This window comes from Equus caballus, chromosome 1 (genome assembly GCF_041296265.1).
Source record: "Equus caballus isolate H_3958 breed thoroughbred chromosome 1, TB-T2T, whole genome shotgun sequence".
Taxonomy (NCBI): Eukaryota; Metazoa; Chordata; class Mammalia; order Perissodactyla; family Equidae; genus Equus; species Equus caballus.
This window is the reverse complement of record NC_091684.1, coordinates 148,051,108-148,066,737: the sequence shown is the minus strand read 5'-3', so window position 1 is coordinate 148,066,737 and position 15,630 is coordinate 148,051,108. Positions and strand designations below refer to the sequence as shown.

The following is a 15,630-nucleotide window of genomic DNA, read 5'->3' as shown; positions in this document are numbered from 1 at the left end:
ACTCGCTCTTTGTGATTCCAATTTTTTTCACTTTAAAACTGTTAAATATGTAAGATTTTAAAAATAAAAGTTACTCTATTTTGGAAGTTTTTATGCTTGGCAGAGAAAGTTTCTAACCTTCTTAAAGAGAAATTAATTTAGGAAAGTACAATTACTTCACTGGTTCAAAATATGTTACAGAAAAAAGTGAGAGCTGACATATGCTCTATAGTTACAAATACATAACATAGAAATGTCTGAAAATAATGTGTGCCATAGGGAGATTCACACAAGTGTCTGACCAGTGATGATGAAGCTCAAGGCAACACTTAGATAATTTTTTTAGCAGTAAGCATCTAAACAGAAGAAAGCTTTTTAGCATATCTAAAGTAATTAAAGACTGGTCCACAGAGGACCAAGACTGCAAAGAAAAAGAACACCATCCATCTTCTGAGTTTCTAGAAACCCACGTCCTATTGTTGAGTCTCATCAACACATAAAACAAAAACACTACCCCAAATGTTCCTAATGCCTTTGAGCCTCCAGAAATATAATTAGATAAATAACTTTTCTACTTCTAATCAATCCAGTCAATATAATTCACTTTTTAACAGCTTAAAAAAAAAAAAAAAGCAAGCCATTCTAAAACTAGATCATAATGATGACTGCACAACTTTGTAAAAATACTACACCATCGGTCTGGCCCCTAAAATCTTTTTAGTGGTTACCCTAGGGGTTTACCCAATATACCCTTATACACTTTTATGACTAACCCAAGTCTACTTTCAAATGACACTACACCACTTCAGTTAGTGCAAGTACCTTTTAAGAGTATTATCAATTCCTCCCTCCCATCCCCTTTAACATTGCTGTCATTCATTCACTTCTCTGTATAATCATCAAATATATTATTTTGAACAAAATATTATTTGTTAGATTAAATATAAGAAAAAGACAAGATTTTACCTTTATTTATTCCTTCTACACTTTCTTCCTTTATACAGATCTGAGTTTCTGACCTATATCATTTTCCTTCTCTGTGAAGAATTTCTTCTAACATTTCTTGCAAAGCAGGTCTACTAGTAACAAATTCTCTCAATTTTTGTTTGTTTGAGAAAGTCCTTATGTGTCCTTCACTTTTGAAGGATAATTTCAGTGGATACAGAATTCTAGGTTGGTGGTTTTCTTCTTTCAATGCTAAATATTTCACTCTATTGTCTTCTTGCCTGCTTGGTTTCTGAAGAGAAGTCTCATGTAATTCTCATCCATGTTCCTCTACTGGTAAGGCAGTTATTTCCCTCTGGCTTCTTTCAAGATTTTCAGTTTTTAATTTTCTGCAGTTTGAACATAGCACACCTAGGTGTAGTGGGGTTTTTTTGGTTATTTATCCTGCTTAGTATTCTTTGAGCTTCCTGGATCTGTGGTTTGATGTCTGCCATTAATTTTGAAATATTCTCAGCCAATACACTTCAAATATTACTTCTGTTCCTTTCTCTTCTTCTGGTATTCTAATTACAAATAAGTTACACCTTTTTTAATTGCCCCATACTTCTTGGATATTCTGTTCCATCTTTTTCACTCTTGTTTTCTCTTTGCATTTTAGTTTTAGAAGTTTCCATTAATATATCTTAACATCCACTGATTCCTTGCTTAGTCATGTCCAGTCTATTGAGGGGCTCATCAAACACATTCTTCATTTCTGTTACAGTGTTTTTGATTCCTAGCATTTCCTTTGAATTCTTTGAGTTTCCAACCCTCTGCTTACATTATCCATCTGTTCTTGCATGTTGTCCACTTTTTCCATTAGAGTCATTAGCATATTAATCAAGGATTTTAAAATCACAGTCTGACAATTTCAAAATCTGTGTCACAGCTGAGTCTGGTTCTGATGCTTGGTTTACTTCTTCAGATTGTTTTTGTCTTTTAGCATGCCTTGTAATTTTTTGTTGAAAGCCATACATAACAACCTCGGATAAAAGGAACTGAGGTAGACAAGCCTTTACTGTGAAGTTTTATGTTCATCTAGCTGGGAGTTAGGCTGTGTTTACTGCTGTAGCTATGGTGTCTGAGGCTAAAATTTTCTCTAATGTCCTTGTTTTTGTCTCCCATGTTGTCTTTGGGAATCTCGAGAGACTCCTTAAATAAAGTCTGAGGCTTACAGCTATTTTAGCTGTAATCCTGTTACTATACAGGAGCACTACTGATGTAGCGGTAAAGTGGCGGTGGGGGGGGGAGGGGGGTGGATGCTGTTGTCCTATGATTAGGTCTCAACCTTTTAGTGAACCTGAGTTGGGTATTTCCCTTTTCCCACATGGAAGACTAGAGGGGACTGGACTTGGGTATCTCCCTTCCCCTGGGTCAATTACGCTTTGGTAAAGCCCAAGTTGGTTGGGCTCTGATAAAATAGTTTCCCTTGAGGCAAGCCTTGTTGAAGAGAACAGAGAGCTCTGGGTATATTTTAGAAGGGTTACTTTTCTCCTCCCCTCCTAACCCACCCCCCCACCCCACACACACACACACACAATATAGGAAGTAATAGGAGATTTTTCTCTGATCTTCACAGGGAGAACCTGGTAGGGCTCCTGGAGGTAAAACTCAGGGCAGTGTGGGGACACCCCACCCCCTCCCCAAGACTGGGCCACCTCAGTTTTTAACTCTCAAGCTAGCCCATGCAGAGCCTCCAGCAATTCATCAATTATAGTTTGAAGTGCTCCTACCTATAGTGGCTTCAGCTATGGACTTCTACTCCGGGGCTGCTGCCACCTGTAAGCTGTGACTCTCTGCATCCACCTGTCTGTCCCCAGTTTTGCAGGCAGCAGTTTGCCCTGTGACTTCAATTCTCTGATGGATTCAAGAACAGCTGACTTTCAGTTTGTTTAGCCTTTTCTCTTGTGATGACAGGAGTGAGGACTTCCAAGCTCTTTATGTGTTGAACCAGAAACCAGAAGTCAATATACTTTATTATTGTCCTTGGGAGCTGAGTTAAGACTATCCCTAAAATATAATTCTCACTTGCTTGCATTCTAATATGCTTTACACATAACCCTAGCTTTACCCAAGGGAGAATTACAAGACAATATCAAGCACGTGACTGTTATCCATTGTTTGTCAATAAACGGGAATAAAAACTGAGAACTGTATTCAAGTAAAAATTGATATCTGTATCCTCTGAGTAGTTATCCCAGCAAAGCAGTGGGATACAGGGGTGCACAAACTGCTGCCCAAGGACTAAATTCTGCCAGCAGTGTAACAAATCTGGCCTACCCGTTCATTTATATATTGTCTATGGCTACTTTCTTGATACAATGACAAGGTAAAACAGTTGCAACAGAGATCTTATGTTTTACAAAACCAAAAATATTTACTATGTGGCCCTTTGAAGAAAAAGCTTGCTTACTGCTGGGTTACATATCCCATACTTTCTAGCACGTGTGACCACTGGTAGAGTGAGTGTGTGTGTGTGTGTGTGTGTCTGTCTGTCTCTGTCTTTTAACTGCTGACCAGGGCTGAGTACAATGATGACTATGCACTGTTTAATTTTTATTCATCAATTCACCCATCAATTCATTTAATATACAATTACTGAAACTAAAGATTTCAGTTTAGTGGAAATCTTTTACAACAGTACAAATGATGCTATAACAGAATTATATTCAACTACTATGAAAATTAAAATAAAGGAGTTATTAACTCTATTTGGGGTACTCAAAGATTGAAAATACTAAAATTTTGCTACAGAGGACTTTGGCTTAATATTTGTTTATTAGAAGACATATCCTCTAAGCCAGTGGTTCTCAAACTTCAGCATCTATCAGAATCACCTGGAGAGCTAGTAAAACAAAGACTGCTAGTTACACCCCCTAGAGTTTCTGTTACAGTAAATCTGAGGTGGAGCTCCAAAATTTACATTTCTAATAAGTTCTCAGGTGATGCTAATATGACCACAACTTGAGAACCACTGCTCTGACAAACGAAGTAGCAGCATATAAATACAATTTTAAAGCTGAATGGGTCTTTTAAAGATAATCTAGTTGTTGTACCTTTCTGAAAGAATATCAGACCAGAAAAACAAACAAACAAAAAAGGCTCTATGTCAGGTAGAAAAGCCCAGCAGACTAGTCTGTTTTATGAATTTGAAACACGTTGGGCCCTCAGAATGGTTTTCCTATTTTAGTCATTCCCTCCTGACTTCCCAGATAAATCCAGCTCCCTCAGTTATTTGCCCTAACTCACAGGTTTCCTTTGCCATCTTTAGGCTTTGGCCATGACTCAAGTTACCTTAGCTTTGGGTCTTGACTCCTAAAACAAGCAGATCAAACCCTCCATCAGGACTAAACTTTAAAGAAGCTATCTCCAATTCAATGTTAAGCGGGTCTTCAAAATTCCAAGTTCATCTCCTGGGAACTAGGCTGGGACACAGCCTGCCAATCAGTTCACAAAACCCTAACTAAATACTACTGTACGCTCATTGATGAAAAGTTACTGAACTATGTAGTAGTCATTTGCTCAGCATTTTTAAAATAAAGGATACAATGGCTCTCACTTGGGACATACATTATTTTTTAATCTAGATATATAGTGAAAGATATTTAAGTAGTAATTGGTTAATATAAATTATATAAACTAATAAAATAATTAGAACTGAAACTCTAAATAAATGATTACTTCAGTTTCACCAATACAATTTTTAAAAAAATCAATTGCTGTAAGTCCTCTATTCTATAAAATGCAGCATAAGTTTAACAACTTGTCTGGGGAGAAAATTATCACATTAAATATATCAAATACAAAAACATTAACACGTAGAAAAAAAATAAAGTGCCCCCAAAGGGTTTCTGGACCCAATTCCAAGGTGTGTGTGGAGGCTTCCCCACACCAACAAGTAGTTCTCAGACACCAGCAAGGTGTCCAAGAATTCAACTCAATTCTGACCACTATCTACTGGGAGATAGAATCAGATTCCACAGGTAAAAGGGCTCAGTCCCACAAGACCACCTCCCACTTCAAATGCCAGCTGCAAGCCCAGGTTGTTACCTGTACTTCCGACTGACTAGCTATAAATCCGAGGTTCCCATGACCTACTCTTCAGGTTCGATTAATGTGTCAGAACAGCTCACAGAACTCAGGGAAACACTTATGTTTACGAGTTTATTAAAGAATATGATAAAGGATACAGATGAACATCCAGATGGAACAGATGAGTAGGGCAAGGTGTGAGGGAAGAAGCACAGAGTTTCCATGCCCTCTCTGAGCGCCCCACTCTCCCAGAACCTCCATGTGTTCAACAACTCGTACGCTCCCAGGAAAAGGGCTGAGGAGCTGGCCTCTTGAGTGTTTAATGGAGACTTCATTACATGGGCACGACTAAGTCATTGGCCACTGGCAACTGATTCAACCTCAAGCCCCGCTCCCTCCCCAGAAATCAAGGGAAGGGACTGAATCCAATCCTCTGTTCAGATGGCTGGTTCTCCTGGCAACCAACCTCCACCTTTGGGTGGGGTCCGAAAATAATCTTCATCCACATAACAAAAAATTCTAAGGCTTTTGGGAGGTGTGAGCCAGGAATTGTAGGTAGATGAAGACCACATATATATTTCTTATAAATCACAGTATCACAGTGCCTCTAAGAATGTAGTAGACAAAAATGCTATTCACTAGCACCTACTGCTAGATGAGAAAAGGAAAGATGCAAAAGGTGTTGCCCCTAGATTCAAAGAACTTGATTAAAATGGCATAGGAAAAAAATTGAGTGATTAAGTGCTTAATTGTACAGAACTCACTATACAACATGATGTCAAGAAAAGGTCAATGGGGACTAGAGTAGCTAAAGAATGTTTCAAAGCACAATGATTTCAACTATGACTTCAAAAAAGGTTAAAACGTGATTAAGTAGGATTTGGAGACAAAGGAGTGAAGATTCCAGAAAAGATATAAAGCAGGAATGAAAGCAGGACCACAAAATCTAAGTCAGATAGTGAATTAAGGCCTGCTGGACTTAAGTGGAGTTGAATACTGATGAACAGCAAGAAATAGGGTTGGATTGATCGTACGGAGCTCCACAGGCCTTAGAAACCTGACAGAAAACTTTAGACACCATATAGTGGGCAAGATGAAATTATTATAGGTTTTTAGAAGTGGACTGCATGAAAAAGAATGTTTTCTATTAGAAGAGTTATTTTGGCAGCAATATACAGCATAGTTCAGTAGGGAAAAAGGACAGGGGCAGAGAACAGCTATGTTGCTGCTATAATAATCCAGGAATGAGATGGTAAAGCACCAAACTATAGTCCTGGCAGTGGAAAAAAGGAAGAAAGAACCTTAAGTGACATTGCAAACTTGGTAACTTATTAAAATATGGTGATGAAGACAAGAGAGGAAAATCAAATACAAAACCAATATTGTTAGCCTGATAGAATTAAGGAACAGTGGTATCTACTACCAAAAGAAGAAGAATTGGAAATGAAAGCAAACTGAGGTAGCAAGGCACCATGGCAAAGAAGAAGGGTTACCGTGAAAATGCCAAGCTTAAGGTGACTGGTAACTACCGGCATCTGGCAAATAAATGAGATGTGGTTAGAGCTGTCTGTTCAGTCCATCTATTTCTTGATTTTAGCAAAGAAGTGAAAAGAGAAAAAGAAAGGACAGCTAAGAAATAAATGTCTGGATATTCACAATTAAAGAGCATCTAAGGAAGGGAGCAGGAAAAATAAAATGTTAACCAAAGGTAAGATAAATGAAAACAGGGATCTTGCATCCTTGCCCACGAATCCCCAAATGCCTGGCAGACTAAATGACACAAAGTCAGCTCTCAAAGAGGAACGAATGAGAATTTCCCAAGTGGGAAGTAATCATACTAACAAGAAGAAATGTTAGAGACATAATGAAAGATAAAGACTGGAAAAAGGCCACTGAGTTGGCAAGAAGAACAAGAAGCCAGACTGCAAGAGTTAAAAAGGACAAGAGCAGAGAAGATCTAGCAGAGTGAGGATGGTAAGCTGATGGACAGGCAGCAGTTAAAAGGAAAAGCAGCAGGGTAGACAAAGGGCATTATTTTACTTGTTTGGATATTTTTCCAACAAAAAATAATACTTGCTCATTCAAGAAAATTTGGAGAATATAATAAAGTAGGGGGAAAATTACACTGTTCCGCCACCTAAGTGCAAACACAGGTGACACTTTTAAAATGTATGTTCAAATTTATTCCACCAAAAACATGAGTGGGTTTACACATCACACAAGAGAAAAATAACTGAAGGACTGGAGGAGAGGGAAAGGGATAGGAAAACAGTAAAACAGGAGTGAGATTAGCTAGCAATGGTTACGGTATTTCTTGAATCTTTTCTTAGTGGTCAAAAAATGTACTTTTCTGCTTTAATTATTTTTTATTATTGAGAGTAAAGATTTTTGCATACTTCTTAGCTGTTTATGTTATTTAGATTATTCTTCTTATAAAATGAGTATTTACATTCTTCATTCAATTACCTAACAACTTTTTTTCTTATGGCTATGAGTGAGCTCTTTAGGTCACTGAGAGATCAGCTGTTTTACTGCAAAAACTTTTTCTCCAAGATTGTTGTTGCTGCTTCAAGGAAGTCATAAGCACGTCTAAAGTCACAGGAAAAGCAGCCCGTGGAAATCACAGTGAGATGATGCTGACAGAAACAGGGTATGTGTTAGAACAAATTCCCTAAATATATGGAAAAGGATGAACCCAAAGGGAAAAACAAACTGCCTCCAATAATGGAAAAGTACAGAGATACAAGGGCCAAGATATAGGAGCCGAGATATGGGCTGAAGGAGGGACCCCTACATTCACTGAGAGTCAATTCAGGGTACACAGTCCTCTTTCAGGACTGCTATTGGTGCAGTTCCTGGTCCTCTGCCCCAGCTGCCTCCATCCTTTTCTTCTCTATTATTACTTAATATTCTTTCTTCAGCCATTGTAAAACTCAGATGAGAGGACTGTGATTGGTGGAAACCCCACTTCACAGTCAAGGTAATTCTGTCCTAAGCTATTTTCCTTTAATTATTCTCATTACTGGCAAGGCTTATGGTCATCAACAACTCTGAATTCCTTGCTAGCAGGAATAAAGATTTCCCAGTAAGCACAGTGTTAAATGGATTTGGATCAATAGCCTGTCCTTTGATTTTCTGTTAAGGCCACCATCCTCAATTTTGCCAATAAAAATATCATGTCCTCACCGAATCCCTCTCTCATCTAATTCTGTATTTGTTTATACCATTGATTATAACATCACTGCACTTAACAAAATCTTATTTTTGTTAAATTCAATTGATGATGCATACAACTAGCACACAAGGGGTGAATGTTTTAAAGGTAGAGATAGTGTCTTATTACCTTTTTTTTTGAGGAAGATTAGCCCTAAGCTAACATCTGCTGCCAATCCTCCTCTTTTTTTTCCCTGAGGAAGACTGGCCCTGAGCTAACATCTGTGCACATCTTCCTGTACCTTTTATATGTGGGACACCTGCCACAGCACGGCTTGTCAAGCAGTGCCATGTGGGCACCTGGGTCCCAAACCAGTGAACCCCAGGCTGCCGAAGCAGAATATGCAAACTTAACCGCTATACCACCGGGCCCACCCCTGTCTTATTACTTTTTAATCTTCCTATGCCTGTATGTAGTACACATTAAAATAAATGTGTACCAAATTTGGCTTTCCTTGACCACTTGATTCTGTAAAATTAGAACTAGTCTTTGACCTCCTCACTTCTTTGAAACTTGTGTATATAGAATTTGGCCAAACACTGCTTGCTAGTATCTCCTGCTTCAGAAAAAGGAACCATGCATTTAATAATCTGACAGTTAAATTTTATATCATTACATACACATACAATTAATAGAGCTAATGATTGCAATCAAAATGGAAAGTCAATGACATTAACTGAAGCATCTTGTTCAAATACATTCCCAGGCTCCCAGAAGCACCAACTTTACTCCAAGCAAGATTTCAGTGAAGTGACACTCTTATCCAATTAAATTTTTAAAATTTCATATGTACTGCAAAAACAATGGCAAGTTCTTTAATACCCCATATACCAGTAATATTTTATTGTCATATTTTAAGTTACTTATGCAGTGATTGCTTTGCTTCACGTATATTCAATCTCTGAATTCCTATGAACTTTGCATATTAGAAAATGAGAATGTTTCATTTAAATTCAGTAAAAATTCACTAAAACAAACTCGTCTCAGGTAAGCCCAGTCTAAATTACTAAAAAAATTAATTTACACAACTCAGATCACTATTCCCTGGGAGTTGGGAAAGCTTCATGGAAGCAGAGGCACATGAGTTAGATCTTAATGTTAGACATCTATATCAGCAGAAAAAAGAGAAAGGTTTTTAAGGTAGCAGGTAAAGTGACCAGCACAGGCAAAGGCAGAGACACAAGACAATGAAAGCAAAGAAAAAGGGTTATGGATAGTGCAAACTGAAGCAGCCACTAATACAGTAATCCCCTGTTCTTATCTTGTAGCTACTTGGCAGTACAAGATGATCAAAGTAGGAGAGCCACAGAAAAATAAAAAGAATACAAGCAGAGAAAGAAAAACACAGACCCAAGTGCTCTCCATACTTGATTTGTATCTTAAAATTAGGCATCATAAATGGCAATACCATACCCCTCGGGACTCATACCCTCCAAGATAACCAACAGCTCTGACGCTTTACCTGTTAATAGAGCTCAAATTCTAAAACTCACAGATTTCAGAAAGAAAAGGGGAGGTAATTGTAGGGCATATGTACCCTCACTTCCTATCCCCATGTTCCTGGGAGGCATCACTAATCAATCAGTCTTGGCAAGCAAGTTCAAATCAACTTGCTAACCCTGTGTTGGAATGAGTGCACTCTTTGCTATCTGAATCTTTGCTATTTGAACTCAGACACGAATGGGTTCACATAAATTTTTTTTTTTAGATAAGGCTATTTAGAGGAGATGGTATTTCACACCATACGGACTCCTGTCTTCCAAAATAACAAAACATAATAGATTGGAATCTGTCACTCTGACCTCTCTCTCTCTGAATTAAAAAACCGAATAGAAATTCAAATAGCAAGGAATATCTCTATGTTTTCAGTTTGTTCTAAGATATGAGGAATACAAAATCTCTCTTCCCACACAATTTTTTTGTAATATATATAGGAGCTACTTTAATAGTTGCCTGATACAGGTATTGTGCATAATTAACCAAACCTCATTGTTTTCTATTTCCTCTTACAAATAGGAGGTTTCTGTGCATGAAACAGAAAAAAGTAAATGTCTCAAGAAAGAAAAATCAAATCATGTTTTAAAGTTTTTATTCACATGGATTACGGTTAAGTGTGAAGTGCTTTAATCTCAAGTCAAGTGCATTAAAGTCTCAGACCTTATTGTTCCTTATTTATTATCCTGCGAAGGGCAAGAAGATTCTTCCTCCTATTGGTCTATGTTACTCATCTTTAACCTGAACTCACAGAACCCTTGAGAAAGCAACTAAATATAGGGAGACTAATGGAAAAGGAGGTACTGGATAAGAGTGGTCTAGTTTGGTCAGAGACAGGGAGTAACCATCTTATTGTCTTGTTCTTAACACCCTGTCACAATTACGCATTAAAATGTCTATCCTAGATGAAGATGAAAACTAGTGAAAGCGCAACACTACACTAAATTATTCTGAAAAGAATACACACCTTTCTTATTTACATAACCAAATTTACCATACAACATTCACTACTGCCTTAAAATATTACATTATTACTACAGGAAAAAGTTCCTCTGTGAAGTGCTTATAAGTACTGAGCACCTATTTATAAACAGAACAAGCACACAAATAGCCCCCCTATTACAATCTCAACTAGTAAACTCTCCAACAACAGAGATTACTGCATAGCCCTACATATTTTGCATAATCAACAGCTCTTAGCATATTTTAAACATAATACATGCTCACTAAATATTTGCAGGCGGAATCTCATTTACATAACAGAAGTCTTGCACAAGGTAACAATAAGTGAATAACACCTTCAGATAGGCCTCCTGGGCTCACACCCAAGGAAACACTGACAAATCCTAATAATCCGTCCATTGAAAATGTTCTGCTGATTGCCTGTGATTAGTTAATTCTGTTCATCTTTCACTGTGCTCAAGCTATGCTTTATTATTGCTGCCAATATTAATTTAGTAATAGAGTCACAGAAATTTAAGCTAAAGGAACTTGCAAGGTTGTCTAATATAAACCTTTCATTTTTATAGACAAGCAAACTAAGGTCTACTTTTCCCACAATTAACAGTTTGGCACTTGTCACCTCTTTCCCTGGTCCCTTAACTAAATAAAAGAGAAGTTTTATTGCACATTTTTGCTTAGGTTAATATTACAAGTGAATGGGCATTCCTCAAATGCCAGTCTCTAGCTTAGCACTTTGTATATAGCAGGCACCCAGGTGAGTACTTACACACTGTTCTTGCTTAAAGTGTTCAAATTTGAGTAAATAACAATGCTTATTTTAATTATTTTCATTTGTACAATTTCAGTGTGTATTATTTTTCTAATATAAAAGGTGATCTGATCTGTTTTTATTCAAAGCATATCCTTCATAATAAATAAGTCACTTGTCTTTTCTACCACTGTGAAGCTCATTTCCCCCAGTAATACCAAAAACTTACGAGACAGAAACCAAATCAGCTCTACACATAACATCATTCAAGACACCTTCCAGTGGGGAGAGCAAATTGGTCAATTATTTATACACACAGATCCACTACCTAGGCTAACCAAGGCTGGAAAGTCGAGGGGCATGAAATTGCTTAACTTGCCTTTCTAGTTAATAGAGAAGACAATTTCATCAGTTTCGAATTATAGCAGAGAGTAAGGAACTGCCTTCTTTCTGGAATCAGAGAGTTAGTGTTGGGATGTAACCATCACAGCTGGCCTCAATCCAGAGAAGCAGAAAGCACCCTAAGTCTTTGGTATGCTTGGTGTAGAAGACAAGCTGAACTCAGCGCAGGTAGCAGGTCAACCAACTAATCAAAAATATATGAAAACCAGCTGATGTACTAGTCACTGTCTAATATTAAAGCAAAATGAAGATCACGGGCTTATGGTTAAAGTAAACTCTAAAGTTATGAGCTTTATAGTGAATGTTTCCTTCTACAGTTGAAAGAACAATAACTATTTCTCAGACAGAAATAATAAACTGCCTGACTCAGAACCAAACACAAAACTGAACTACTGAGTTCCAGGATAGAAATCAGGACTAATATGACATTACTAGGTAAATCTTACAGATCACCAAACTTTGCTTATTGTAACTGAGAAATAAGAAAGTTAAAAAAAAAAATTGCTCCATTTGAATTTAAATGAGAATTTAGAAAATATCCAAAATGACCCACGTATATAATTCTACTTTGATTATAATTCTAAGCCTAAAATGTACCAGAATCAGAAGTGTGTATGACTTACAAGATGATATAAAGTCAAGCAACTCTGGCCCCAGCACTGCTTCCGGGGCCTGATAATGAATCAGAGGAATCCTATAGCTTCCCTGTCATTCAATTCATCTGTTTCCATAAAGTGGGTACAACAAGGACACACCTTAGGATTGTTTTAAGAAATGATTTGTAAGATCTTACTCGCAAATAAAAAGTTATAAATAAAAATAACATTAACTAATTCTTTTAAGAATCCCTGAATCTGCTAAGTAAATACAGTATTAGAACGTTTTCTACAATAAAACATCAGAGTTTCTTTTGAATTCCTAGGCAAAGGTTTGTTGTCTATGTGACAGACTAATTACAAATATGTTAATCACTCCCATCCATGTAGGCATGATTATTCTCAAACATAACTACCACAAACAGGCAGAAGAGATCTCAAATGTAATTTTTTCTATCCTGTTTTTTCCATAGCAATTTTATTTTATCAGGTTTCAAGTAAAACTGCTTTTTAAAAAGAAAAAGAAAAGCACTTAGTAAATTTTTTGTGTAAACTACATACAAATTTTCATTTTTTAAAAAACTATGAAGATAGTTCATGGGAGATAAGAGGAAGGAAAAAACTTGCTCTGATATTCTTTAGGCAACCAAAGAGGGGTGCAATGGAAGTTAAAGGAGTTTGCAGCAAGGTTAGTTTGTGGCTTTGTTTCAGGTTTGAGTATGAGCCTCCAGGTAGAAAAAAGACACAGGCTACTAGTTTTTTCTTTTTAAATGAAGTTTATATTAGGGTTCTGCTTTTTAGAAAATATAAACAACATCCTTACAGCATATTGAGTACTAAAACACACCTCTGCCAATAAATCTCCTTTCAAGTGAGTAGTGTAAGTGATTCGGACCTTTGTCTACAGGGTGGGAATGAGGAAGGTCAAGAAAGGTGCAGGCTTGTTAATTTGGACTGTAGATGAAGATATTCATAAGTATATTACACAAATATTACAACACTATCAAGTCAGCAGTATCTTTACTTTCTAGAACTACCTTAAAAAAACATTATATTTCTAATTCTTAAGAAACAGTTTCTGATCTCATCTAAGTACCATGATTTCAACTTTGAATACTTAATCTTTTTTTCAGACTCATTCAATGCTTGAAATTACCATGAACATACTTCTAGCAAACAGCAATTTAGCTTAATAAACAGAATAAATTAATTATGAATTGAGATAATAAATAACTCATTGTCCAGCTAAAGGCCTACATCACACACTATATTTATATTTGTAGAATAGGAAGACAAGTACAGACTTGTTTGTGATCTGCAAGTCCAATAATTTAAAACTGTGATCTAAATGCAAAACCCATTTGATAATTTTTAAATGCCACATTTCTGTTTAATGTAATTTTAAATTCTGATTAGTAATGCTGCCAAAGGTTGATACAGGAAGGAGTACAAAACTGATAATCCCTCAGAACATTATCAGGTGATAAAATAATTGGTAAAAAGATACTGGTGCCTCAAAAAAATGAGATACTTTAAGAATTGCAATTTTATGTACTAAAAATGATTTTAACATATATATATCTATATATATACAAACACACACACACACACACACTATTTCTTAGGAGGAGATGGTAGTGAAGGAGCTTTCACTTTTTAATGTCTTTATTTCACACAGTCACTTGATGAATGTAAAAACAGTCTTGTGGACCAGGGGATATGAAACTATATATTAACTATATCTACTATTCTAAAGTTTTAAATATAATATAAAGGAATCACTTTAGCAAATAGGATTTCTAAAGTTGAAAATTAAATGCTAGTAAGTGTGCCATTAAATTTTAAAATAAAGATGTAAAATTGTACATTTGGGGATCAGGGTGTTTCTGCCCATTATTTTTCAGAGCAAGTACCAAAAACTGAAGTGCACTCTACTTCAGCATAAGTTTTTCTCACATTAAAGTCAGTGCAGTTAAGTTGTAATGGACGTGTAAATATAAATTACCAATGAAAGAATAATCAAATCATAAGATTTACCAAAAAGAGGGCTCCACTACCATTATTATTCAAACACTTCAGTCAGTTGCCTATACAATTCACTCTTATTTTTAAAATATAAAGTGAAGGTTCCTCTCCTCTATTGTTCTCAAAATAAAATATACATTACTAATTCAACTTTCTTAATTTGCCCTTCTTAAAAGATTTTAGTCCTTCAACTTGGATGAATCTTATCTCAATGTAAAAATCAAGGTGCTTAATTCAATTTAATGATGGTTTCAGAGACACCAAGTTACATCAAGTTAGGGGAAAAAAACCCACTCTGGTTTCTGGAAACCTTGATGGCAAGCTGGAGATTAACCATCTCTTACTTTAAATTACAGCTTAAAAAGGGAGTGAGGGTATCCATCAAAAAATAAAGCCTTCTCTCTCTCTCTCTCTCTCTCTCTCTCTCTCTCTCTCTCACACACACACACACACACACACACACACGACAATCCTATTTATCTGACCTATTCAAGTTGCCACAACATGACTACTGTCAAAGTCAAAAAAATTCTCCTTTAAAATATTTAAATTTCATTTTAAAATTAAAACTGAAAGCAAGATACTCAGCTGCCAACTACTGTGTAGTAAGAAACTATTAAAGCCTGCACTGACCTACTTCATATTAGCATCATGACAATATGGATGTATGCCAAGAAACTAATGAAAATTACTATATAACAAACCTTAATTTTGTATTTAAAAATTGTCACTTTTTAACTGTGTAAATACTATACTGCAACACCAGCTGTTTTATGATATATTTATTTTTAAATTGCAATATAAAAGCAAGGAGTTTTGATATTTTAGTAGCCATATTCAATGATGGACATGCAAGATCTCATTTTTAAAATTAGAGCTTTTTTTATACCACATTTAATTCTATTTTTAAACTTCTATTAAAAGTAGTCTCTTAGACCAAATTCCTAATATTGCTTTCCATTTTTAAAAGAACACTACACTTTTTAAAAAATGTCAGTTAATGAAAAATCCTACAAAAATAATGCAAGTTCATGTTCAAAGAATATTTGCAATGCTTCTAACAGAGGATAGACTTAACTCAGTGTATTTAATTATTAAAAGACTGCCAGACTGCCCCCAGTCTTTCAGAGTTTAATCTAATGCTGAAATATTGGAAATTCTCCTTCAAGAGAGTACCGGAATAGCAAAGGATA

The 15,630-nt window shown here is 36.1% G+C and overlaps 1 protein-coding gene across 4 annotated transcripts in view; it reads right to left on the bottom strand.

Moving 5' to 3' along the window:
* The window catches only part of RFX7 (regulatory factor X7), a 129,441-nt gene that overhangs the window by 110,161 nt on the left and 3,650 nt on the right, over positions 1–15,630 (bottom strand). The window lies entirely within an intron of this gene.